The sequence below is a fragment of the Macrotis lagotis genome, chromosome 1, assembly GCF_037893015.1.
Source record: "Macrotis lagotis isolate mMagLag1 chromosome 1, bilby.v1.9.chrom.fasta, whole genome shotgun sequence".
Lineage (NCBI taxonomy): Eukaryota > Metazoa > Chordata > Mammalia > Peramelemorphia > Peramelidae > Macrotis > Macrotis lagotis.
The window spans coordinates 882,848,531-882,875,249 of record NC_133658.1 but is presented as its reverse complement, the minus strand read 5'-3'; the positions used below and the strand labels follow the sequence as shown (position 1 = coordinate 882,875,249).

Genomic DNA, 26,719 nt, shown 5'->3' with positions numbered 1-26,719 from the left:
ACAGCACCCTATCGAGAGGATTTCTCCACACCAGGGATTCATACACCCACACAAACACGCAAACACACTTCTATGTCCTTGAGCTTACCACTAAGCACCAGTAACCAGGACACCCGCATTCAAGATTCAATACACCAGACCCAAGTAGACCAAGGAGCCTGCCCCAATGTGTTGAATGGAAAGGTGGATTTTAGTGTGAGAGAGGTGCCAGAGAAAGAGTGTGGTGTACGGTGTGGCTTCAGATCTTATCTCAGCCGTGTGACCTAAGGCAAGGCATCTCCTGTGCCTCGGTTTCCCCATCTGTAAAAATGAAGAGGGTTGGACCTGCTTCCCAAGGTCCTTCCTAATCCTATATCGATAATCTTAAGAAACACAACTCTTATCATCTTGCTTTCCTGGTTTCCTTTAAGTTCCGGGAAAAATCCCAACTTCTACAGAAAGCCTCCCAACCCCTCCTCACTTCTAGTGCCTTCCCTTTATTGATTACCCCTGATGTGTTTGTATATAGCTGTTTGCTTTTCTCTCCCTCACTAGACTTTAAGCTCCTGGAGGGCAGGGGCTGTCTTTTCCCTTTTTTCTGTGTCCTTAGCCCTTAACGCAGGGTTTAACACATATTGGGTAATTAATTAATATTTCTTGACTGATTTCTTCTTTCTGGTGCCTTCCCTTGGTTCCTTATCTCCTATTTGTCCTGCATATAGCTTGCTTTGCATCTATTTGTATACCATCTTCCTCACTAGATTGTAAACTCCTTGAGGGTAGGGATAATCTTTTGCCTTTTTGGATTCCCCTCAGCATAAGGTCTAGCATACAGCAGGTGCTTAATAAATGCATATTTACTCCTGATTGCTCAAGAATTTTCTATGGTTTACGAGTCCCTCTAGGATAACATATGAAATATTCGGCTTGGCATTTAAAGTCTTTGAATCCTTATGCCAGCTGACCTTTCCAGCCTCCACCCCATTTCTCTATTTTACTTATTCATTTATTTCATTGACTTTCATTATTTCATTTCACTTTCTTTTATGTTCCCTAGTGATCCTCAGAACTTCATCTCCTGACTCCAAGATCTTGCACCAGCTGTCCCCCATGCCTGTCTGTCCTGTCTTTATTTCCACCTTCATTTCAAAGCTTGGCTCATCTGTTGATGCCTACTGGAAGTCTCTGCCAATCCCCCCCCCCCAGCTGTTATTAATTTCTTGCCCTTCCTCAAAACAAAGATCTCCCCCCATCCTTTTACTCCTTTGTTTAAAGGTTGTTTTCCCATACTAGAATATAAACTATTTGATGCCAAAGGTCATTCTGTCTTTGGATGCCCACAGTAGGTGCCTATCAAATGATCACTGGATTGGATTGTAGAGACACATCAATCAAAGCAACATTCATTAAACACCACCAGGAATTGGAACCTATATATCAAGGCCACATGTCGAGTCTAGAAAATGGATTGAGATACTCCCAGCTTTCACAATGGAGGTAGTCTTAATATGCTAGCTGCGAAATATGAAGATCTGAATTCGAAACCTCTTGGCTGGGACAAATCACTTCCCTTTTCTGGGTCTTCTTTTCCTCATCTGTCAATGAGGGACTTGGATTAAACGGCCTCTAAAGTCCTTCCCAGCTTTAAAGAAACTATTCTGCATGTATGGAGCATATTTTTACATATGCATGTGCATGGCATTTCCTCCATTAGACTGTAAGCTCCCTGAAGGCAGGGACTGTCCTTTGATTTTCTTTGTATCATTCTTTTTGTTTGTTTTTTTACAAGGCAACAAGGTTAAGTGACTTGTCCAAGGCCACACAGCTAGGTCATTATTAAATGTCTGAGGCCGGATTTGAACTCAGGTTCTCCTGACTCCAGGGCCGGTGTTCTCTTACTGGGCCACCTAGCTGCCCTGTTTTTAGTGTTAGCACAGTGTCTGCCCATGAGAAGAGGTGTTTATTGACTTGACTGACTGAACTCTGATCGAATGAGTTGGGTGCAGGGGAGAGGGACATTCTCAGGTCAGGGACTTGGAAGGACATAAGAGGCTTCCATCCCAGTTGGCCAAAAGGGGCCAAGATGATTAACTCCTCTGTAATTCAGGACCCTGGAAAGAAAATGGAAGGTACTTGGAAGGGAGAGGTGAAAGGAAGGGAGAGAGGAGAAGAAGAAAGAAGGAGAGAAGAGACAAGAGAGATAGAGACAGAAAGCAAGGGGAGAGAGAGGAAAAAGAAGAAGAGGAGGAGAAAAGAATAGAGAGGAGATGGAGGGAGAGAGAAGATGAAGAAGAAGAAAAAGGAGAATGGGAGGAGAAAAGAATAGAGAAGAGGAAATAGAGATAGAGGGAAGGAGAGAGGGAGAGAGAGAGAGAGAGAGGAGGAAGGAAGAGAGGAGAGAGAAGGATAGAGGGAGGCAAGGGATTAAGAGGCAGAGACAGAGAAGAGGGAAGGAAAAAATCAGAGAGGACAACAGAGCTCCAGAGACATTGTTAGCCACAGAATTGGAGTAGGCTTGATGTCTAAAAGCCCTGAGTTCAAATAACCCTTAGACAATTAATAGTATCACTCTGAGAAAATCACTCAACCTCCTGGGTCTTTGTTGTTGCCCCATCTTTAAATGAGGTGAAGATGAATTAAAGTCTATCACTGCAAAGAAAGGGCAAACTTAAAATGCAATGAGGCAGACAGACATTTTGGGGCATGGACAATGTGGGGATTTGTTCTGTTCAGTGTAAAGGCATGTTTATAAGGAGTTTTCTTCTTTGTCCAGTTGGGGGAAATAATGGAAGGGGAGAGATTATCAATTCATGTAAAATAAATATATTTTTAAAACATTAAATGAAGAGGTTGGCCTTCATGACTTCTATGATTTTATAATACCACTTAGCACTGCCCAGTGAATAGAGCCCTCGGCTTGGAGTCAAGCAGACTCATCTTCATATCCAGTTTCAGACTTTTACTAGCTCTGTGATCCCAGGTGAGTCACTTTACCCTGTTTGCCTCAGTTTCCTCCTCTGTAAAATGGTCCCAAGAAGGAAACAGTGAACCACTCCAGTGACTTTTCCAAGAAACACCACATGGGGTTACAGAGAATTGGGCAATACTGAAAAATGACTAAATGACAACTTCATTTTCCAGATAAGCAAACTGAGTCCCTGAGAGAGGTGGCTTGTCCAAGACTCCAATATTAAGTCACTGAGGTTAAATCTGAAATTAGATCTCCTGAGTCTGAACCCAGAGTCCTTTGTGCTACACTTCTTGGGGAATGGAGGGAAGGTCAGTCAGGGAAGTCAGTCAGAAGTCCCAACTCTCAGAATGGGGAGGGGTCTTGGAGTTCCATCTGGGCTGAGTTCCAGCCTGGAGGCCTCCGGGGAAGGCAGCCACCACTTCTGGAGGAGGCCTGGGCTCTTTTGGGAAGTCCTTGCATCTGCATCTCTGTGATTTCCATTCACTGTTTCTCGCCTTGTCCTCTAGCCAAGGCCCCAAGGGAGGGATGGGGCGGACTCAGACTGAAGCTCCGGGGAGACAGAGGCTGAGAGCCTGGTGCATTTGACCTTGTCTGTTCGGAGATCTGTTCCATGACTAAAAAGGGGGTAGAGGTGGAGGGGGGGGAAGAATCCCTGGAGGAGGAGCAGGAATTAGACACTCTATGGGATTACTATGGCATCAAATGTGTATATTTACATACAGAAGGCAGCTAAAAGGCCAAGATCTCAGAATTGAGATTTGGGCAGAATTCTGGGGGTCAGGGGCCAATCAGACCTGGAAACACAAGGGGCCATGTGCAAGGGATATCTATGTTCTGTGGGCCAGGCTATTGAGGAAGGGGCCCAGAAACAAGGAACCCCCTGAAACAACAGCCCAAGGCCACCCAGTCTTTCCTCTGAGAATATCATGACAGACGGCAGGATCTGGAGTCTGAGATTTGGGGTTCAAATTGGATCTCTGCCATTTACTATCATTGTGACCCTGGACAAGTCTACTTCACAGCTGGGCCTCAGTTTTTTAATCTGTAAAATGAGTCAGACCAGAAGACCTCTAGAATTTGTTCTTTGAAACCCTCCCACTCTGTGGTCAGTCGGTCAACAAACATTTATTATTAAGTATTTACCATGTATTAAGTACCGGGAAAAGAGCTGGGAATACAAAGAACAACCCTTTCCCCCTAAAAAAAAACCAACAACAAAAAAATCAAAACCCTGCTCTCTTCTGAAGGAACTCCCAGTTTTAATGGAACAAAGAGTCTAAGATATAGTGTTGGTCAAGATTCTCCTACCTCGAGATCTTGTCTCCATATGAGAGGATCAGCCTCTATTTCACCAGTCCAGAGATCCCAGAACTCAAAGCTAGCCATCCTTACCCCAGGGCCACGGCCAGAGCCACAGGGCCCCCCAATCCTGCAGATCCCCAAGTTTCAACGGAAGGAGTCGGGATATCCAGAAACATGGGTGTAGAACAACTCCAAGCCCACCCACTCAGGTAGCCATACCAGCCATTCCCTGGGAAACTTTTCCCCAACTCAGCTGCCGGTGTTGGCTCGGGTTCACCCCAGCACCCCCAGAGTTTGCCCACTCACCCTCCCTCCCGAGCCCCGGGCCTTCTCACTCTACAGCCTGTTTACACACCAGGTATCTCTCGATTTATCTGCTCTCAGTTTTGAATTTGTAACTTTCACATAAAGTGGAACAAAGCTTCTTTTGTTCTCACACCCCACCCCAAGATCCCAATAAACTGGTTCCCTTCGAAGTTGTCCGGGCTGGGGCATGGGAGTCTGGGCAAAAAAAAACTGCCTCTGAGCCACTGTGTACAAGCGTGTTAGCACCCGTGTGGGAGAGTGGGTATTGGGTTGTGGGATGTGTGAGTGTGTAAATGTCCGTGGCAATGGGCACTCGCCATTGGGAGACAGCTTTGTTGATGGGGGTGCCCGAGACAAAGTGTAAATATAGTATAGGAGGGTATGTGACTGTAGCTCAATTGGGGCAGTGGGTTAAGAGAAAGACAGACAGACAGACAGACAGACAGATAGAAGAGATCTTCTAATCTGAATCTCTCATTTTTACAGATAAGGAAACTGAGGCCCAGAGGGAAAAATCCAAATCTCCTTCCCATTCTCACAGGGACTGAAACATATGACCTCAACTTTATATGGCTCTGGTTCTGGGAGAAAGCCACAATGGGGAATCTTGGGACAGGGAAGCAATGATCCCCATGGAAAAGGGGGGTGAAGAGGGGACATAGAGGAAACAGGAAGAGGAAGCGTCGGCAGAAACGGGTCCACGGATCGGGCGGGGGAATGAGGGGCTGCAGGCCACTTTAAGTGTGAGGCAGACACAAGGATTGCATTATGGTAGGAGCCAGGGCTGGCACAGCCGAGCGATCGTCCCCGTAATCCTGTTAGCCAGCAATCTCCATTCCGAAAGAGCTTCATTTCTTTGTGAATATTTGTAAACTAGATATCTAATGGAAAATTATAGGAAAATTATAGTGAAATTCATGACGGAGAAATCCGATTATCCCTAATTCAATTATGCCATCTTAGCCCACACAGCACATTCCCCATTTTTTTGCCATAAATACCGATGCCAGGGGTCCCGGTAATCAAATAAAATTGAAAATCATCTTCCCATTAAATTCAATTAGCCGCAATTTCTAAAGCCTATCAGAGATTTTAATTACTAAATTATAAAATTCTCCAATGCTAAATTGAAACCAAAAAAATTGCACATCCTTATATTTCGGAGGAAAGAAAAAAAAAAAAGGACCAGCCAAATCCTTGAAAAATGTCCTCTGTTTGCTGCCCAGACCATACCCAGGTCTAAAGTAGGCCCTCTATTTGGTGAGGTTATGGGGACTGCTCTATACTTAGGAAGAGGGGCCAAGACTGAAGCTGTGGCTAGGAGGACCCCGGTAGAGGGAGGGGTCAAGGCTCTGATCAGAACAGGAAACCACACCCCTATCTAATGACAATCAGGTTGGTAGGGTGACAGCTTCAGAGAACAACCTCCCCCACTCTTAGCTAGTGAGCGCGCGCACACACACACACACACACACACACACACACACACACACAACACGCTACTGCAGAGGTGGTCTGGCTCCTGGAGCTGGTAACCTCTATCCCCCACCCTCTCCAACTCTATTTCCCTGACCCAAGGCTCTTCCTGGCCCTTACGGGAGGGGTGGTATCCATGTGGATAGCCTGGTGAGCCCCAGTATCAGAGGGAAGGGGTCTGCCAGCTGGAGGGTCGACTCCATGCACTGTGACTGAGGGCAGGCGAAGGTATCCTTAAGCTATGTAAAGACCTGTGTTGGGAGTTGGGGGAGGCGAGACAGGGATGGCGTGCTTTATCTAAGAAGCATGTAAGCCCACTAAGAGTGGGGAAGACCAAGTTCAGTAGCCTGGTTGGGCTGGGGTGAGGTGAGGGAGAGGTGTAAGGGTTGTGAATCTAAAGGGGGTGTGTAGGAGGAGATCCTTAAGGGGATTTGGCCAGGCCAAAGGTTCAGTGACCCTCTAGGTCCCCAAAGACAATGTCCAGTCCTAGTGCTCACCTCTCTCAGCTAAGTCTCTTAAAGACTCTGGTGGGCATAAGGATAGGGATAGGAAAGGGCCTACCATAGGAAGTGAGCAGGCACCCTTAGGAAGTGAGCAGGCAGTGGGTTTGCAAAATAGAACTAAGTCTGGAACACGGCTTTCCTCTAATGGGCACCAACCCTGGCAAGCAGTCAGGAGGGCAGGTGAGCTGGGCAGTCCTAGGTAGACTTGCCCTCATTCTCTTTCTCCCCAATAGTTCCTTCACCTCCGAAGCCCTCCTAGGAGATCAACAGTCCTGAGCAACGCAAGTGCTCCAGCTCCGGGAGAGGCACTCTCCTCTGCCCCCCATCACCCCAAACATGCCAGCCTCCCAGTCCCAAATAGCAGCCCCCACCCAACTCCACCCGCCCGCCGCATGCCACTTACCCCACTGTTAAAGGGTGCCTGGGGCCCTGAGGCTTGGTTCAGGTGGCATCCACAGGGGCATGGGGGTGAGACCCAAGGACTGGGGAGGTGGGTGGATGGTCAGGCAAGGGGGCAGCTGGCAGCCCTGGCAGTTTCGGGGCAGTCAGCAAGCGCTGCGCCAGCGGCCGTGCACACAGGGAGCAGGCTTAATTTGCCAGGCAGCCAGGAGTGCCAGAAGGGGAGGCGCCGCAAACAAAACAAAAACAAAAAAAGTTAATTATCTTTGGCTTTTTCTTAATAAATATCCAAACTGGCCCGGCCGGATTCTCCGCTTTGGAGGGAAAGAAGGAGCAGGAAAGAGCCCCGAACCAGAGGCGGGCACCATCGCCCTGGCTGCCTCCTGCCCGCTCCGGGGCTCCCTCGCCCTCGGCCTCTCCTCTCTCCAACAGACGGGCCCAGACACTCTAGTCTCCCCTTCACCAAACCCCAGCTTAGTAATAGCCATGAGGTGCCAACTTAGGGTTTCTCCTTCTCCCTTCTTTTTGTGATCCTAGAGGAAGGTGAGAAAGATAAAGAGAGCCAGAGAGATCCAAAGAGGCATAGGCAGAAGAAAAAAGAGGCCGAGAGAGAGAGAGAGAGAGAGAGAGAGAGAGAGAGAGAGAGAGAGAGGGATCAGAGCCCAATTGGCGTCACACTGCCCCTGTAGGCATGGCTGGGGCCTGAGGCCTGAGCCTAGGCAGGGAATCAAGCTGCAATGGTGCATTGGCATTTTATTACAATTACAACTCTGAGGAGCAGGAGATATAGGGATCTGTCTTTTTTAAACTGTGAAGTCATTCTGATCTTTTGGACCCCTCCAGCTTCCCTGTGTTTCCTGTCTTAGTGCCAGCCTTGCACCCTGGGAGCCTGGCAGGTGAAGAAAAGTATAGGGGGAGGGGCAGACAGTCGGCCCCTTTAACTTGGGATCTCCTGTTTGGGAAGTGGACTTGGGGAGAGGGCTGGTCTGTGTGCCAGCTCACTCCCACAAGTCTAGATGTGTGCTTGTATGCACAAGGAAGGCTATGGGGTGGGGGTGGGGGGTGTAAGCCAATAGGCAAGCACATATGTGCATCCTATCATGGATTTCTCTGGCTCTAGTCCATTGGTAGTGTGGCTCACGCATGTATTCACAAACTGGTATTTCTGGGCATGACGCTGCCATGGGCACATCCCTAGGTAGGTGTGCACAGGCAGCAACACGTATGTCAGTCTGCTCATGGGTACTTGTACAGACATGTTATCAAGCTGGCAACCGTCTCTAGGGTGCACAGCCCAAGTCTTCTGGGAGTTGGCACAAGCCTGGATGGGGCCAGTGGGACAGGAGGGAGGCCCTATGTCCATCCCTCTTCTTCCCTCCCCTAGTGCTAGCCCAGGTGTCTGGAGAGGGGGCTGCCCAGTGTGGCAAGTGGACGTCTCAGCTCTCCACTTCTCCTGTCTCACAGAGCACTCATATTTTCTGTGTGCAGCAGACCATGAATTCACCTTCATACCAGTTACAGGGTTATTTAGCTTCTCCTGACACCAATAATCGCCAAACTTTAATTCGGTGCCTGGCTTCTCCTTGAGACACCCTCTGTCCACCTTGCAGGATTGCTTCCTCCCTCCATCCCACAAAAATCCTTGGGGAAGGGTGGGGGGGGGGAGCCAGATCCCTCTTCACCTACACCCAACTCTCTGTCATGATAAGCAAGGAGTTGGGGGGGGGTGAGTGGAGCAATAAAAAGGCAGGGGAGGTTGGGAAGGATGGAGGGAGATAGGGAAAGGGAGATTAGGGCTGGGGGGTGGGTGTGGAAAAGAGACAGTTAGGGAGGGAGGATGGTGTTCGAAGCTAACCGAGGTTTCCCACCCTGTTCTATCATGCCTGACTAACATATTCATCTCAACAATTCATTCTTTAGGATGAAGGCTGAGCTAATTGGACTGCCGGTTTGAGAACGAGTCGCCAAGGCCAGGGCAGAAAATTAATTAATTAAATAATAACGATAATAACAATAATAGTGGTAATCATAACAGCTAACATTCATGAAATGTTTTAAGGTCTGCAGAATATTTTGCATGGATTGACTCATTCGATTCTCACGACAAACCTCTCAAGGTGGGCGTTATGATCATCCCCATTTTAGAGATGAGCAAACAGAGGTGGAGGGAGGTGAAGTGAGTGGCGAGATTGAAACCTAGATCCAATTTTTCATATTGCACCCCATCCTGAGTCTGATCTCTTTCTTCCTGAATCACAAAATCCTGGGGTCTTGAGGACAAACGAGTTCAAGTCACACAAATGAAGAAACCAAGGCCCAGCAAGAGGAAAATGTCACAAAAGGTCTAACCAGGGATCTAAATCTGGCCAGATCTGGTATTGTTTCTACCCATAACACACAAGTCTATGTGCCTGGCTCATCTTTCCCTTCTCAACTTGGACTGCCTACCCCTAGTCTCTTTTGTCCAGAACCACCCTCTCCTCCCTGCCCAGATGGATCTGCGCTGTCCCACTGGCTGAGCTTCCCCTGAGCATGCTCTGACTATCACCATTCTCTTTGTCCTTGGTGCATGCCCATCTGTGATCATCCCCTTCCCCGTGGCCCTTCTCTGCTCCTAGAATGATAGATCCTCAGAGCTAGAAGGAGTCTCTGAGATCACTCAGGATTAACTACCTCATTGACAAGATGAGGAAACTGAGGTGGGGGGGGGAAAGCATCTTGCTTAAGTTGTGGATCTTGATCAGAGGCCAGACATTGCTCAAAGAGTTGCCCTCAGGAAGCCCACATTCTAATGGGAGACTCACTATGGGACCAACTGTAAATGAATAATGTATAATATGGGATAAATGGAAGGCAATCTCAGAGGAAGGACCTATAAGTGTGGACTGAGAGGCCGAGAGAAGTGAAGGTGAGATTTGAATGAAATCTTGTAGAGGAGTCAGGGAAGATGGAAGTGGAAGCTGAGGAAAGCAGGGCATGAGGGATGAGGGGCAGCCAATGCGAATTCATAGTGTCTGGAGATGTTTAAGGGACAAAAAGGAGGCCAGTATATAGTCAGACCATGTGGAGTGAAGTCAGGTATTAGAAGACTGGAAAGATAAGAAGGCACTAGGTTAAAAAGGGGTTTAAAGCCAAACAAAAGATTTTATAGTTTGATCTTGAAGGTAAATAGGGAATCGCTTGAATTTATTGAGCTGGGTGAGGGGGGGTGTCACAAGTTGAGACCTGCAATTTAGGAAAATCACTTTGGTAGTTGAGGGGAGATGGCATTCCTAGATCTAAATCTTATTTTCTGGAGCCCTGATTCTACAATTTGGGCCTCAGTTTCCTCATCTATAAAAATGAAAGGTTTAGTCTAGACAGCCACCTAAGTCCTTTCTAGAGAAGCAGCATAATAGCAATATTATGTATAAATATATATTAAATAGTAGTAGTACTATTTTTAATAGCAGCAGCAGCAGCAGCAATCACAACTAGTATTTCTAAAGGCACTGACCACCTAGCCTATGATTCTCTCATATACATATATATATATATATATATATAATTATTATAAAATAATAGCAGTAGTAGTAGTAGTCATAGTAGTATAGTAGTGGTAGTAGTAGTAGTAGTGGTAGTAGTGGTAGTGGTGGTAGTAGTGGTGGTAGTAGTGGTAGTAGTAGTAGTGGTAGCAGCAGCAGTAGTAGTAGTAGCAGTAATCATTATATAACATTTCTACAGGGTCTGACCACCTAAAATAATAGTAGTAGTAGTAGTAATCTCTGATAGCATTTCCACAGGCTCTGACCACCTGTGGTTCCACCACAAGCCCTTAACGCCATCACTTGCCCACAGGTGTTCTTGTTTCCTTCCACAGACCATAGCTCATAGACCACCTTGCTGAGGGGCTGGCTGCTCCTTACATCAAGTGGACATGGTCCAGTTCAACTTTTCCTTGTGTCTTGGAGGTTGATGGATAATCCTGTTTCAAGTACCAGGTGGGACAAATTGATCCTCTTGCCAAGATAAGCCTTATTTTCCTTTTCTGGTCCCAGACTCAGGGTCTAGAGTCCTGCCACCCTTAAATATACAAAGGCTCATAAAATGAGATCATACCAACATAGATGTTGAGTTGAAAAGAACCTTGGTAATCACTGATCTCTTCTTATAGAGAAGGAAACCGATTTGCCCAGGGTTCCATAGGGATTAAGTGATGAGTTACAATTTGAACCCAGATCCTGAGACTCCAAACACAACTCTCTTCTACTGTATTATGTCTTCTGACCCTGAGTGCAAAGGAAATGTGACTGGTGGGGAAGAGGTGAGAAACTGGGCAGGTGAGAGAGCTAGCAATAGGCACAGTTCATTCAATTCAACAAAGGGGAAGGGATTAAGCATTTCTATAGGACCTACTATGTCCCAGGCAGTGTGCATACAGTAGGTTCTCATAACAACCCTACAAAGCTGGTGTTTACAGATGAGGACACTGAAGCAAACAGGGGAAATGACTTGCCCAGGGTATCTGAGTTTGGATTTGAATTCAGATCTTTCTGATTCCATGCTCTGTCCACCGTGGCACCATCTATCTGCCAATTAGCAAAGTATTGACTATGAACTTGCTAGGCACCAGGCTTCCCTAGGGACAGGAAGGGAGAGCACATTTACCTTGATGGTAGAGGGTTCAGAGAAGGAAGAGTGTGGGACTTGCCACTTTCAAGCTGAGAAATGGTGGCCAAGTCATTTTAATTGTCTCAATTTTCTCATCTCTAAAATGGGGCTAAAAATACTTGCACTATTATAAATGTGAGATGGTCTCTGTTAGTAGTGGCAGTTAGAAAGTACACTTTCTAGCTCTGAACCTTGACACCCTGAGTTCAAGTCCTGATTGATATTTAATATTTGAGTAATCTTGAAAATAGGTATTTTTCTTGCCTTCTTAATGGATGAGGGAGACGAGGTAAAGAATTTGGAAATGAAAATAAAATTGAATTTATAAAAAAAGAAGAAAAAACTAAGAAAAATTTCTATGCCTCAGTTTCCCTATCTGTAAAAGAGGGTCTTAACCTTGATATTTCTTCCCAGCTCTAAATCCTAATCCTCCTTTGCTTCACTGGAGCAGTAATAACATCAACAATAACAGCCACGATATGTTTTACATTTATTATTTTATTTGAGCCTCATAACAGCCTTATTTTTTGGTGAGTGGAATTAATATCCCTATTAAAAAGATGAGGAAAAAATGAAGTTCCAAAAAGCTAGACCACATTAGAGGAGAAATTTGAATCTAGGACTTCCAGGCTCAAAAATCCATACTTTAACCAGACTGCTGGTTAAATGGGTGCTGCCCATTGGAAGAGGCATTTCGAAGACTGAAATTTGAATTTTTTTAAAGTCGATTAGACATGAAATTTTATTCTCTGGGATTTATCATTATTGTTAGCTGGAGGCCATTCTAGTAATGACCACCCCTAAAATTGAATCTTCACTCAGAAATTTACTAGATGGGTAGCCTTGGGAAAAAATCACTTAATGTCTCAGGCCTCAGTTTCCTCTTCTGTAAAATGAGTGAGTCAGATTGGATAATCTCTAAGATTCCGGTTTGCAATCTTCTAAACTCGTCTAATCCCCCTTATTTAACTAAGGGAGAAACGGAGGCCCAGAGAAGGGACTTCTTGCCCTAGAAGTTTGCCCAAGGTCACAAGGTTCAGCCCTTTGACAACAAATTCTGCTCCCTTTTGCTTTCCCAAGTTAGAGCCTATGCTCTCTCAGATGGATAGGGCATGCAGAGAACTGGAGGAGGGGGGGGCGCTAGGGTCCGTCAGCTTGGGGGGGGGGGTGGAAGCCACAGAATTCTGAGGACTCTTTGTTGTCATGCCCCAGGGGGCTCCACTGGGCCTGGGTCCCAGGACCCCCAACCCCCAGGCTCTGCCCTCTCCCTATTCTCTCCTACCAGGACCAAAACAAACACCATGATAACCACAAATTAAAGGATGTTTTGCTTCATTTCATCCAAACAGGCAGACAATTTTTTTGGGTTGTTGCCACGGCGACGGGATAACACAACGGCTCAGCCTGTTGCAGAACGATCAATTAACTTAATACCACTGAGTGCCTGTTTACTCTTTCTCAGCCTCCTCTGTCACTGTCCAGCCTCCTCGGATGTCCTTTTTCCTCTCCCCTCCCTTGGCTCTGTCAGTCCCTCCTTCCCTCCCCATTGACCCTGTCACCCCACACTCTTTCCAGGGATGGGACTGGCTCCAAGGAGGCACTCGCTGGGCCTGTGTCTGCCTGCCCAAGGGCCAGCTTGGTAGGATGCTCGGCCTTCTCTCCTCCTCCAGCAGCAGCCAAGGCCCCAGGCCTAAGCAGGTAGAAATGGAGGACCCTCTGCTAGGCCAACCCCACCAGAGGCCCTGGGCTCGTTCCCTCATACCCTGGCTCCTCATCTGTGACCTTGCATACTTGTTTCCTCTGTAAAATGGGGGGGGGGGTTGGGTCCAATCAGAGGAAGACCACACGGGATGGCAAAGGTCTTGCAACTCATGAGTATGGGCACCAGTTGAGGGACTTAGGATCCTCAGCCTGGAAAGGCAAAGATCAGTTGGAGGACATCAGAGCTAGCTTCCATCATTTAAAGAGCTGCCATTTTGAAAGAGGGATTAAGACTTGTTTTCTTGGTCCCTTAGAGCAGAACCAAGAGCTAGGGATGAACGACGCAGAGTCCAATTTTGACACAAGGGAAAATATCCTGACTTTCTCCCCAAGCAGAATGGTGAATCTTCAACCAACACCTAGATAGCTATTGATATCTAAGGTTCCTTTCTGGCTCCCGCTCCATAATCTCAAAGTCCCAGGAGAGAAGAAAGCTAGCAGGAGAGAGGCACTGGAGACCAGAGTGCCCTGGTAAATACCCAGATTTACAATCCTGGAAAAACCCTGAGAGGGGAAGGAAGATGCAGGGGCACTTCCTCCCCTCAAGAAATCTCCATGGCTCCCACTGTCTCTGGGATAAAACAAATTCATCAGCCTAGCTAGCATTTCAAACTCTTCCTGAGTCCCAGTCTACCTTTTTGGGTTTATTTCATATCGCCACCTCCCCCTTCCTGTCTCCTACATTTCTGGCAAGAGAACTCCTTGTTATTCCCCAAATTCAGCCTTCCCCAAGTCTCCACCTTTGCCTTTGCCCATGCCTAAAATTCACATAGGGGCTCACTCTTCTTAAATGCTGTAACTTCCCCTTCCCAATACCCTTGGGAGGAATTGTCACATTGACCATCAAAAGCTGGTGGTGGAGTCCTAAGATATGAGTTCAAATCCTACTGTTACTACCTTCTCCTTGACCTTGGACAATTGACCTCCCAGGGCCTCAGTTTCCTCATCTGTAAAAATGCAGAGGTTGGACTTGATGGTCTTCTAGGCCTTCCAGAACAGTTCCATATGTGTATTGATGCCTGTTCTTTTTGAAACCGGGAATTCTCGACAGGATAAAATCTCAGACCTGACCTTCTTCTCACCCCTTCCTTCCCACCATCCTCTTCCTCAGCAGAATGGAAGCTCTTTGAGGGCAGGCCCTGCTTTGTTTGTCTATGTTTCCAACAACTGGCACATTAGTGGAGGCTGAATGAATGCCTATTGGTCAGTGAGGGGTCCAGGCTGGTCTGGCTTCTCCCCAGGCCCTAATATGGTGGGGAGGGAGGGGGCTGGGGTGCCTTGGGGCGAGAGCCATCCAAGGGGCCGATGGGAAAAGGGGCTTGTTGACTGCAAACTGTCCATTAGGGCTCAGATTAGAAGCATATTGCAGAGGGCTCTCCGCACGATGCCGGGGAAATCCAATACGCTGAAAGGTTAATGCAATCAATTAAGGTGACAAGGAAGTCAAGTAAAGCCTTCCGAGTAGATGAAAAGGAGAGAGAGACAGAGAGAGGGAACTGGGGGTGGGGGGTGGGGGGAGGGATGATGAGGGCCAGGGAGGGGAGAGGGCCAGGGAGAGAGAGAGAGAGAGAGAGAGAGAGAGAGAGAGAGAGAGAGAGAGAGAGAGAGACAGAGAAGAGAGAGAGAGGAGAGAGAGAGAGAGAGAGAAGGAAGAGAGAGAGAGAGAGAGAGAGAGAGAGAGAGAGAGAGAGAGAGAGAGAGAGAGAGAGAGAGAGAGAGGGGAGGCTGGGGAGGGCAGGGCAGGAGCTGGAGGGAAGGGAGGAACCTCAAAAGGAAGAACAGAGTCAGAGAAAGAGAGAGGGAGGGAGGGAGGGGAAGAGAAACAGAGGCAAGAGACATGCAGAGAGAAATGGGGGGAGGGAGTGAGAGGGAGAGAGAGGAAAGAGAGGAGAAAGAGAGGAGAGGGAAAGAAACTGAGGCAAGAGACGTGCAGAGAGAAGCAGGGAGGGGGAGAGAGAGAAGGGAAGAAAGAAGAGAGGGAGAAGAGAGGAGAGAGAGGAGAGAGGAGAGAGGGGGAGAAAGAGGAGAGAGAGAGAAGGGAGGGAAAAGAAGAGGAGAGGGGAGGGAACAGGTAGGGAGGGGAGAGAGGAGGGCAGAAGGGAGAGGAGGAGAGAGGAGAGAAGAGAAGAAGGGAGAGGGAGAAGAGGGAGAAAGAGGTGAGGAGAGGGGAAAAGAAACAGTTATACATAATGAAGTAGGGAAGGGGTGAGAGGAGAGAAGAGAGGAGAAAGAAGAGAGGGAAGAGGAAAATGAAGTAGGGAGGGGAGAGAGGACAGAAGAGGAGAGAAGAGGGAAGAGAGAAAGGGGAGAGGGGAGAGGGAAGAGAGGAGCGAGGCAGAGGGAAAGAAACAATGAAGTAGGGAGGGGTGAGAGAAAGGAGAGGAGAGAAAGAGGAGGGAAGAAGGGAAAGGGAGAAGAGAGGAGTTGGAAGAGAGGAGACAGGGAAAGAGAAACACAAAAACAGAAGTAGGGGGAGAGAGGAGAAAAGAGGAGGGAAAAGGAAAAGAGAAGAAAAAGGGAGAAGAAAGGAGGAGAGGGAGAGAGGAGAGGAGAGCTGTGCAGAGAGAGAGAGACAAAGCAAGGAGGAGGAAGAGGAGGAAGACTAGCTATTCTGGGCCGAGGGATAGACAGTGACCCAGGTTTCAGAACAAGGTTTCAGAGCAGATGCCCCCTTTCCCGAGGGGGTCATGGTACCACAGCTTTGGGACTGGAAGGAAACTCAGGAACTGTGTAGTCTGAGCCCCTCGGAGAGAGACCCACAGAGAAAAACCAGGGTCCTGGAGCAACATCACTGAGCAAGCCAGGGCGGGCCTGAGCCCCCCGGCCCCCAATTCAGGGCTGTTACCGCCACTCTACACGGGAGCAGGGCAACTTTGTGCCCTTAGGGTCGTCATCACCACCTCTGCCATCCTCATCCTCATGCACAAGAAGCATCTCTCCGGCGCCTCTCGGAAGCCACCGGAGATGGAAAGAGAAGCAAAACCACGGCCCCAGGTTCTTGGGACCCCCAGCCGATGGGGGAGAGCCCGAGGATAACGACAGCAGATCCGAGTCTCAGCCCCGCTCTTTCTCCGGATAAGGAAACTGAGGCTCGGGGAGGCCCCTTCAAGTGCCGCAGGTCCTGGGCTAGGGGCCTTGGGGTTCACCTAGGTCACCCCCCTCACGGATGAGGCCTGGGGCGGATGCCCCTCTCTCCTACACTGCTGGGAGGTGGTTGGAGCCCCCCTGGCGGTGCCCACATCTCAGGTGGAGAACTGGGCTCTGCCCCGGCCCCCTGCCCCACCCCGGCTGGCTGCCTGTGCCTGTCACCGAGGGTCGCCCCCACTTCCCGGGGCCGGGCTGGGAGCGGGCTCGAGATCTGGGTTCCAGTCTCCCCATCGCTAAGAGCGGGGCTCGGGCCCCCTCCCGGCCCCGGAGCCCGCGGCTCCCTGAGCGGGCGGCCCGGGGCGGGGGCCGTATCCAGGGCGAAGCCGGGCCCGGGCCAGGCATCCGCGGGGCCCGGAGCGCGCGGGCCGGCCTGCCCTCTGGCCGCCGGGGCCCGGCCCGGGGCCGCCGCCGGGGCCCGGCCAGACAATGCCGCGGGCCCTTTGAAGTCAGAAAGCGAGGCCGGCGGCCCCGGGCCGGGCGCAGACAAAGGGCCCCCGCCCGCCCGCGCTGATGGATGGCCCGCCCGGCCCCGATTTACATAACACTGCCCTCCGCGGCCCCCGGGGCCAGGGGGCGCCCCCAGGGTGGGAGGGGAGGGGGAGCCCCAGGGTGGGAGGGGGAGCCCCAGGGTGGGGGGGGAGGAGGAGCCCCAGGGGTGGGAGGGGAGGAGGAGCCCCAGGGTGGGAGAGGAGGGGCGCCCCCAGGGTGGGAGGGGAGGGGGAGCCCCAGGGTGGGAGAGGAGGGGTGCCCCAGGGTGGGAGGGGAGGGGGAGCCCCAGGGTGGGGGGGGGAGGAGGAGCCCCAGGGTGGGAGAGGAGGGGCGCCCCCAGGGTGGGAGGGGAGGGGGAGCCCCAGGGTGGGAGAGGAGGGGTGCCCCAGGGTGGGAGGGGAGGGACGCCCCCAGGGTGGGAGGGGAGGGGGAGCCCCAGGGTGGGAGAGGAGGAGGTGCCCCAGGGTGGGAGGGGGGAGGAGAGCCCCAGGGTGGGAGGGGAGGAGGAGCCCCAGGGTGGGAGAGGAGGGGTGCCCCAGGGTGGGAGGGGAGGAGAGCCCCAGGGTGGGAGAGGAGGGGTGCCCCAGGGTGGGAGGGGAGGGGGAGCCCCAGGGTGGGAGGGGAGGGGGAGCCCCAGGGTGGGAGAGGAGGGGTGCCCCAGGGTGGGAGGGGAGGAGAGCCCCAGGGTGGGAGAGGAGGAGGTGCCCCAGGGTGGGAGAGGAGGGGGAGCCCCCAGGGTGAGAGGGGAGGAGGAGCCCCAGGGTGGGAGAGGAGGGGTGCCCCCAGGCCACCTAGACAGATCCGGTCATCTCCACCACAGCCTTGGTGCAGGCCTGCCCCAATGAGCCAGGGGTGGGAGGGGAGATGGGGAGGGGAGAGAGCATCCTGGAGTCTTTCCCTCCCATGCCGCCCCTCTCCGGATGGGGTGGCTGAGGGTGCCAAGGGATGGAGGCAAAAAGGAAGGGACGGGGTTGCGTGTAGGCTAGTCGCCCATGTCCAATCACCCACCACCTGAAGTCTAGCACCTATAAGACAGACGGCAACTTTACAGAATCCCAGATTCAGGGCTGGAAGGGTCAGAAGAACAACTTTCTTATTTTACAGATGAGGAAACTGAGGCCCAGGGAGATCAGATGAATTGCCAGTGGTTTCACAGCTCTTATCTCAAAGTTGGCAGTGGAGCCAAGTCCCCTTGAATCTAAGTCCAATATCCTAACCACTATGGCACCCCCCCCCCCTCTCAGAGCAATAGTAGCCAGATGGGGCACAGATACCAAGGCCATGGGGCTGGGCACGACGCCTGCAAGGTGCCAACCCTTATTCCCTTGGACAGACATAAGCCACCCTCACCTCCCTGTTCTCCTCCCCAAGGTCCCCGGGTCCAGCCCCTCTCTAGCCCCAACCTTTCCGCCAATGTACAGAAACCACCTAACGAGGAGGAAATTTCAACTCTCTGCTTCCATGCTCTCTCCACTTGGGGAGGGGGAGGTGTTAGATAGTTGCAGTCAACACTGCGGGGACCCCTGCCACTCCCCCTCAAACCCAGGAAGACCTTCCTCCCCCTTGAAAGACAGGATGCCTTACCTTAAGGGGGATAGCTCCTTGGCTGCTCAGTTGGTTTGTGGCTGGTGGAATCACTTCATCCTGGGGAAGACAGAGACAGGAACAACATTAGCCAGCCTGGTCTTTGGGGGATCCTACTTGGGAGAGACCCAGGTACCAGCTGGGTGAGGCTTGGCACAGGCTGGCATGGGGGAGGGGGTGCCAGATCCAGCCTGCCAAGGGGCTCTGCTTCTCAGGTTGTTGTTGTTTGTCCTTCATTCCCAAAGAAGGTGATGCCACGACAAGCAAGTGGGTTGAATTTAAGTGGGGGGGTGCAATGACAAACACCCAGGTTGCCTTGGTAGCCTCATCTGTAAAACAGGGGTGAGACCAGCACCCGTCTCATAGAGTGGTGAGGAGCATACGAGATAGGATGAGAAAAGTGCAAAGCACAATATATCAAGAGAGCCAGGTGGCACAGTGGGCCTGGAGTCAGGAAGATGCAAGTTCAGATGTGACCTCAGACACTCACTAGCTTTGTGACCTTGGGTAAGTCACTGAATCTATTTGTCTCATCTTCCTCAACTGTAAAATGGGAATAATATTAGCCACTATCTCTAGGCTTGCAGTTTATTTATTTATTTATCCATTTTTTAAGGGTTTTTTTTTTTTGCAAGGCAATGGGGTTAAGTGGCTTGCCCAAGGCCACACAGATAATTATTAAGTGTCTGAGGCTACATTTGAACTCAGGTCCTTCTGACTCCAGGGACAGAGCTCTATCCACTGCGCCACCTAGCCACTCTAGGCTTGCAGTTTAAATTAGATAATATTTGCAAAGCACCTTCCACAGTGTCTGTCACCTAGTATATATAAATAATAGATACTGTTGTTATTTCTTACTACCTTACCCAAGCCTTCTCTGAAATTCAGTTGTCCAGTCTCTAAAACAAAGGAACAGGCTTAATCAAGGGTTTTTAACCTGAAGTCCATGAGCTTGTTTCTTCATTTTTGGTATCATTGCTTTCTTTTGCAATCCTCTATATTTTACTTTATGCGTTTAAAAACACAGTTCTGAAAAAGGCCCCAGCAGCTTCCTCAGAATGACTGTCAGAGGGGCCCATTGCCCAAAAAAGCTGAGGAATCCCTGGCCTACATGATCTCTCTAAGGCATGTTCTAGATCAGAATCTGATGAACTACAGACCAAGAGTCATGGCTTGTCTTCATGGGAGGCAGGACAGCGTAGTGGCTAGACCTGAGTGGGAAGCCCAACCCTGGCACGTGCTGCACCTGGATTCGAGTTCTGACTAAGTTACTGCTTAACACTGACATTCACCTCCCTGAGCCTTGGTTTCCTTCTGTTACTAATGGGGCTAGACTGAAGTCCCTCCCAGTTCAAAGTCAACGAGGGAACCTATACATGAGCCATGATTCCTTCTTCACATATGAGGAAACTGAGAGTTATGTGATTTAATTATAACAGTTAATACAAACTCTACAATAGTAAATCGTTAACACAATAATAGAAATAGTAAATATTGTATATCTAATACAATGGCTAATCCACAGGTCTGTAACACAGACCATGTCACTCACTGGATGCTAACTACAGTAGGTTAAGGTAGATGCTACAGAGATAGTTCTGGGCTGTCTGCTAGGGTGAGAAGGAAGAGAGAGGCAGGCCTTCCAGTCCGGAAGACCCTCTGACAGGGTCACTGGATGGGTCACTTTCCTTCTCAAGCATTCCACCAATGACCAAGAAGGTCAATGGATTTCCTCTTCTAGAAGTTGCCTATACAAATGAAATCATGAGTCTAATCCTGGTCCCTATTTCATCACCCTAGGGCCACTTCCACAATGGTAGAGCAACCCCTTGGCAAAATCATGCCCTTCATCTTAAGGGGGTCACCTTTAACTTCCTACACTCAACTAAGAATGATTTATTGTGGCTAATCAATGGACTTCCCCCTTCTGTCCCTAACTTTAACCTCTATCCCCTGCTTGGGAGCTGGGGTTGTTGATTTGTTGGTTTTCAGCAGATGGGAATTCTCCTAGGTTCAGGGAACTGATCCAAACAAGCTATAATGAACCCAGGGAAGAGAAAGCCATCATCCCTGAGTATGGGAGAAAGATAGAGCATGAGGGAAGGGTTTCTTTAGCAGAATTAAAAAAATGACTCTCGAAGGACAGGACCCTGGGCAGACCCTGCCACCTCCCCTTCTGAGAGAGAGAGAGAGAGAGAGAGAGAGAGAGAGAGAGAGAGAGACAGAGAAGAAAGAGAGAGAGAGAGAGAGAGAGAGACAGAGAGACAGACAGACATGGAGAGTGAGAGAGAAGCAAAAGAGACAGTGAGAGAGAGAGAGAGAGAAACAAGAGACAGAGTGAGAGAGAGAAGCAAGAGAGAGTGTGTGTGTGTGAGAGAGAGAAAGAGAGAGAAGAGAGAGAAGCAAAAGAGACAGAGTGAGTGAGAGAGAAGAGAGAGAGAGAGAAGAGAAAGAGAAGCAAAAGAGTGAGAGAGAGAAGCAAAAGAGACAGAGACAGAGTGAGTGAGAGAGAGAAGAGAGAGAAGCAAAAGAGACACAGACAGTGAGAGAGAGAGAGAGAGGAGAGAGAGAGAGAGAGAGAGAGAGAGAGAGAGAGAGAGAGCGAGAGAGAGCAAGCATTCTGTTGATTCCTTTTTCCTTCTTCCTGTCTCCCTCATTTGTGGCTTATCAATGATGCAAGAGGAATAACACCACAATTTCCTTAGGCCGTGTAATCCCCAAATCAGATTGGGGGGGATTGTAGGAGGTGAGGTGACCTTGCGCAGGGCTCCGGGAATGCCACCCGTGCTGCCGCCCGCGCTCCCAGTTCCCAGGACATATTTAGACAGATAACGCTAATTGTACTTGACATGTTCTCTTAAGGAGGGGCTTTGGTCCTCGTTCCTGCTTTTTCTGCCTTCTCCAGGCTGTCTTGGCAGAGGCCTTGTCAGTCTGCCCATGATCTTGAAGGTGGAGGCCTTTCCCTGTTAGGTCTGGGTCCTGGAACTAGCCCCTCAAATTGCAAAGGGAACTGGGGAGTATGGGGGGGACTTTGGTTGTGGCTGTGGCGGGGTCTGTCATAGAATCATATACCCTTCAAGCTGAGAGGCACCTTAGTGACAATTTACTCCAACTATTAAAAAATTAAAAAAAAAAACAGATGAAGAACCTGGGATGCAGAGAAGGAAAGCAACTCGTTCAGAGTCACAGAGACCAGTAGAATTATATCATGGCATCAGGATCCAAAGCTGGAAGGGACCTCAGAAGTTAATAGATCCAACTGCCACATTTTACAGATAAGCAAACTGAGGCCCAGGGAGATTAAGCGACTTGCCCAAGGTCACATGGATAATAAAACATCAAGAGGTAGAGTTTTAATTTGGGTCCTCTAAGCCTGGAGTCAGTGAGCTTTCCTTACATTGTGCTAGAGCGTAATCCCAGATTGTCAAATGTTTAGTCTAATTCTGGTGTTCTTTCCATTCCACAGTTCTGCCTTGTCCCAGCTCTGGACTAAGGTCTGGACTAGGGGACACTGGAGAAAATGTATGAAATCCAGGAAAAAATGAGGTAGAGGGAGAAAGAGAATGGAGGGCAGAGAAGTTCTTAGCTAAGGAGGAAAAGCCAGTGGGGTTAGAGAGAAGAGTGCCTGAAGACAGTTAGGCCTCTGGAGGGTGGTGGCTTGGGGTTGCAAGGAGGTCGTTGGTCCCATTATGAGCTCTGGTCCCAGGTAGCCTACCTGGCAACTGGACCCTCAGAGTTTTAGAGACTTCTCTCTGGACTCACCCTTCCTTGGCCAGGCTTCCCCTCAACCTCCCCCCCCCACCCCCAAATGTACCACTCTACTCCTCCAATATCTCCCTTCCACCACCTTCCTCTCCCCTCCCCTCCTCTCCAGCAACTGTGCATTTATTAATTCATGAGGCACTAATTAGTTCTTTGTTTAATTTTGTGTTAAACAGACTGACCGGAATGATAACGACTTGCAGTGCTGCGTTGCCGTCCCCAACCACCCCTGTTTTCTGACAACAAGGGAGCGCGCGAGACCGGAGCGTTGAACCCAACTCCCTCAGCAGTTGCACTTCATTAAGTCAAAATGTGACAAGAAGCTTAGACAGCGACTTGCAGATCCGATCACACAGAACAATCGGGCAGGAAACTTTCCAAGAGTTTGGGGGGAGGTTGGGGGTGGGGCTGTGTGTGGAGGGGTGAGGCCAGGGATGCTCACAATATGGCGGACTGATGTGTCTTAGCAGCAGGTCCATATACTTGAACCATAATGGAGTTGGTTTCTGGCTGGGACTTGGGGTACCTGGGAACCTCCAGTCTCAGTTGGTACCTGAGTCTACTTTGGCCTCTGTTTCTCTCTCCATTGCTGCCCCTCACCCCCTCCTTTCTGGGTCTCTCTCTCTCTCTCTCTCTCTCTCTCTCTCTCTCTCTCCTTCTTGATGTCTGTGTTGAGAGGACTTGTAGGGCAGCTGAGAAACATCCCTGGACTGGATATTTCTGATGATCCATGGGTCTCCTTTTGGAGCTAGAAGGAAGGGTGGTTGGGAAAGAGCCTTTCCTTAATCAAACCAGTCTATAAACTCCCACTGGGAGACAGAGACAGAGACAGAGAGACACAGAGAAGAGAAACAAAAGTACAGAGGCTTCCAGTACAAGGAATCCTAGAAGGCTGGAGGGTCTAGTGTCAGAAAGAGCAGCTGGAAAGACTCAGAAGAAATGGCAGGCCTTCCTCATTGTGCATGAAGACTTCCTTAGCCATAGAAATGGGATGGCTAAGTAGTCCCCAGAAGAAAAAAGGAAATTGTGTTTCTTTTCTTCTCATCCCATATTTCTTTGGACCACAAGAAGGAATAACTGAGAAATGAATTCTCTCTCTCTCTCTCTCTCTCTCTCTCTCTCTCTCTCTCTGTCTCTCTCTCTCTCTCTCTCTCTCCCCATTCATCCTAGGGTCCAGATATTGTATCCCCCAAGAATTCTGCTTAGGCTTAGATTCTAGAATTCCTAGCTATGGCAGTCCTCTGTGAGTTGGGTTCTGAGCTGACCAAAGATAATAACTCAACACTTAGGAAGGAAGAAATTTCTGCCCATCCATATTGCTCCTATACCCAGTAGTACCCCCTTCCTTATAAGGCTTCAAACCTTTATTTCTCCAAAACACTATTGACTTAGCCAGGTATAATCTAAGGTCGCAATTTAGAGATCTTAAGAGATGACCTAGCTAAATTCATTGCATTTTACAAATAGGGAAACAGAGTTCCAGAAACTTGCTTCTATTCCTCCAGGGCACTGTCAAGCACAGAAGAGTCTTAAAAAAAAAAATCAAGCCCTGCTCTGGACTGGAATCCGTAGCACCTGTCCACCTCTGGCCCCACCCTCTCAGCAAAGAAGCCTCAAGCAGTGCCCTGTAAACCAGAACTTGGGACCGGGAGGGGGTAGGGGAGGGAATGAAAACAAAGACATACAGGGAAATGAGAGCAACCTGGGAAAATGTAGGCCCGACGCCCCTCCCCCTCCCCAGCAGGCACAGGGAGCTTGTGTGCCCACATCCCAGGCTCCTTTACTGCCACCTGTCCGGGTCTACCCTGGCTCTCCCTCCAAAGGGGCCAATGGAAGAGGCGGCGAAGGAGTCATTTCTTCTCCCTGGTCAGTTCAAAAGCACAGTGGTCTCAAGCCCCAACTTGGCAAGTTCTGGGCTGGCTTCTGCTAATTTGCTGTCAGGCTGCCTAAGCAAACCAATTAAAACTAATCATTAATTATAAAGGAGAGAGAGAGAGAGAGAGAGAGAGAGAGAGAGAGAGAGGAGAGGGAGGAGATAGAAGAGACAGAGACAGAGATAAGGAAAGAGACAGACAGAGAGACAGAAAGAGAGGCACAGAGACAGACAAGGAAAGACAGAGAGACAGAGGCAGAGAGAGACAGAGACAGAGACAGGAAGAGATAGACAGATAGACAGATGGGGGGAGAGAGAGAGAGAGACAGAGAGACAGACAGAGACAAAGAGAGAGCTATGTGAAGACAGAGAGGGAAAGGGGGTGGTGAATGGAAGGAAGGAGAGACAGAGGCCAGGATGGCTGTAGAAAGACATAAATGAGGAGGATGGAGAGATGGGGAGGAGAGATGGAGAGATGAGGATGGAGAGAAAGGGAAAGCCAGGCAAGAGTAGAAGAAAAGAGAACAGGTCAGACTGAGGCAGAGCAGCTGGAGCAGCCAGGAGAGGAGAGAAGAAGGCAGACAGGCCCTCGAGGGGGAGGCAGACCAAAGAGGACATGGAGTCCGGCTGCAAGGAGCCGAGTGGAGGCCGGCCCTTGGAGGGAGGCCGAGGCCAATCCGGGGGCCAGGGAAGCCCAGTGGCCCCAGAAGAAGGAGAGAAGAGAAGAAGGGCGTACCAGAGCAGTGCCGCCTCGCCTCGCCTCACCTCGCTGGCGGGTCCCCTAGGCTGCTACTGTCTGAGCCGGCTTTCTGAGCATCCTGGCCAGGGATGCCCGACTCCCCATTTATGAGCGCCACTGCCCTGATTATGCAGCGCCCGCCGGAGCCCCATGTCCCTGCCACTCCTAGCTGCCCGCTCCCCCACGGGCCCACGCTGTTGAGGCTCCAGGCAGCTGTCAGGGCCCCCCCACCCCCCCTCGACTTGTTGTTCCTCCTCCCCACACACGCTCTTGCTCTGGCTCTCTCGCCGCTCCAGCCCTTTCACAGGGGCCGGGGCCGGGGCCGGGTGGCAGCCCGCCGAGGGGGGGGAAGGGCCAGCAACAAGGGCCAGTGCCATGGAAACAGGCGCTTTCCCGGAGAAATATTCTGTTTGGTCTTCTTCCTTCATTGAGAAGCTGTCAGGAGGCTGAGTGAGAGCCACACCGCCCCGGGACCAGGCGTGACAAAACCTATTTTCTGCCTCAAATTTGATTGATTAAAAAACTTTTGAGGAAAACCATGTTAAAAAAAGGGGGAAGAGGGGGGAAGTTAAAGAAGGACAGAAAGAGGAAAGAGAGGGGAGAGAAAGAAAGAGATGAAAGGAGAGAGAAAGAAGAGAAAAAGAGGAGAGGAGAGACAGAGAGAGAAGAGAGAGCAAGAGGAGAGAGGAGAGAAGAGAGATGGAGAAAGATAAAGAGGAGAGCAAGAGAGAGAAGAGAAAGAGAGAATGGAGAGGAGAGAGTGAGAAAGAGAGAAAAGGAGAAAGGTGAGAGGAGAGAGAAGGCAGGAGGAAGAGAGCAAGAGAAGAGAGAGAGGAAAGAAGAGATGAGAAAAGAATAGGAGAGAAGAGAGAGAGAGAATAGAGAGCAAGAGAAAGAGAATAGAGAGAAGAGAATAAGAGAGAGGAGAAAGAGGCAGGAGGGAGAGAGAAAAAGAGAGACAGAGAGAGAGAGAAGAGAGAGGAGAGAAGAGAGAGATGGGGGGGGGGTGGCAGACAGAGAAAAAAGTCCTGCTTAGAGGCCTAAACACTTTTCTCAGAAATAACATCAAGGGAAAAGTGTCAGAGGCCAAAGTTGCATCAATGGAATAACCAGGATAGTTGTTAAGGTCAGAAGAAGCCAGAGACTTGAACACAATAGTCATTAAGATCCTGATAGTGCTCAGTCTAACACTGGAGACCAGCAGGTGGAAGGACCTTGGCCAGCCGGACAGTCCTCAGCTTGTTAGCCTGCTAGAGGAAAAGGAGGCCAAAGCACTGAGGCAGAGGCAGGCCAGGGCTACGCACAAAAGAGCTCAGGGAGTTCAGAGGCCAAGTGGAGGCTTGTGTTTTTCCTACCCACTTGCCTGGCTTTGCTGGTCTCCTGGCTGGGATGAGTCCCAGAGTCCTTGGATGATCTGGACTCAACTTCAAAAGCTTAGGGATTGGAGAGGTGGTGATATGTGTGTGTGTGGGGGGACCCTCCTTCTTCTGCAAATCTCTGCTGTGACTTTATCTACATTAAAAAAAATTCTGACATTAACAAACACCAAATAAAATGAGCATTTATATACACAAAATTTAATAGGGGAGACGATTGTACACGAAGCTGCAAATCCCTAGCATGTACAGCCTGCTTTTCTTTTTAAGTATATCATGAAATTCAACATACAACTTTCAAAGCTGTGCAGCCTGTCTGTGACTCCTCTACAATCTTTTAATAGGAAAAAACGAGGCAAAGGTACTCAAGGCTTGGGCCGTCCTAACCCCCCAGGTGGAGCC

At 49.7% G+C, this 26,719-nt stretch overlaps 1 protein-coding gene across 3 annotated transcripts in view; it reads right to left on the bottom strand.

Moving 5' to 3' along the window:
• Positions 1-26,719, bottom strand: part of CASZ1 (castor zinc finger 1) — a 242,534-nt gene that overhangs the window by 100,200 nt on the left and 115,615 nt on the right. For 2 of the 3 annotated variants that reach the window (XM_074218472.1, XM_074218474.1), the window contains exon 3: positions 18,568-18,627. The gene's annotated coding sequence lies outside the window, so the exon portion shown is untranslated. Of the gene's footprint in view, positions 1-6,940; positions 10,290-18,567; positions 18,628-26,719 lie in introns of those variants that run through there. The other variant, XM_074218473.1, reaches the window with a different exon arrangement.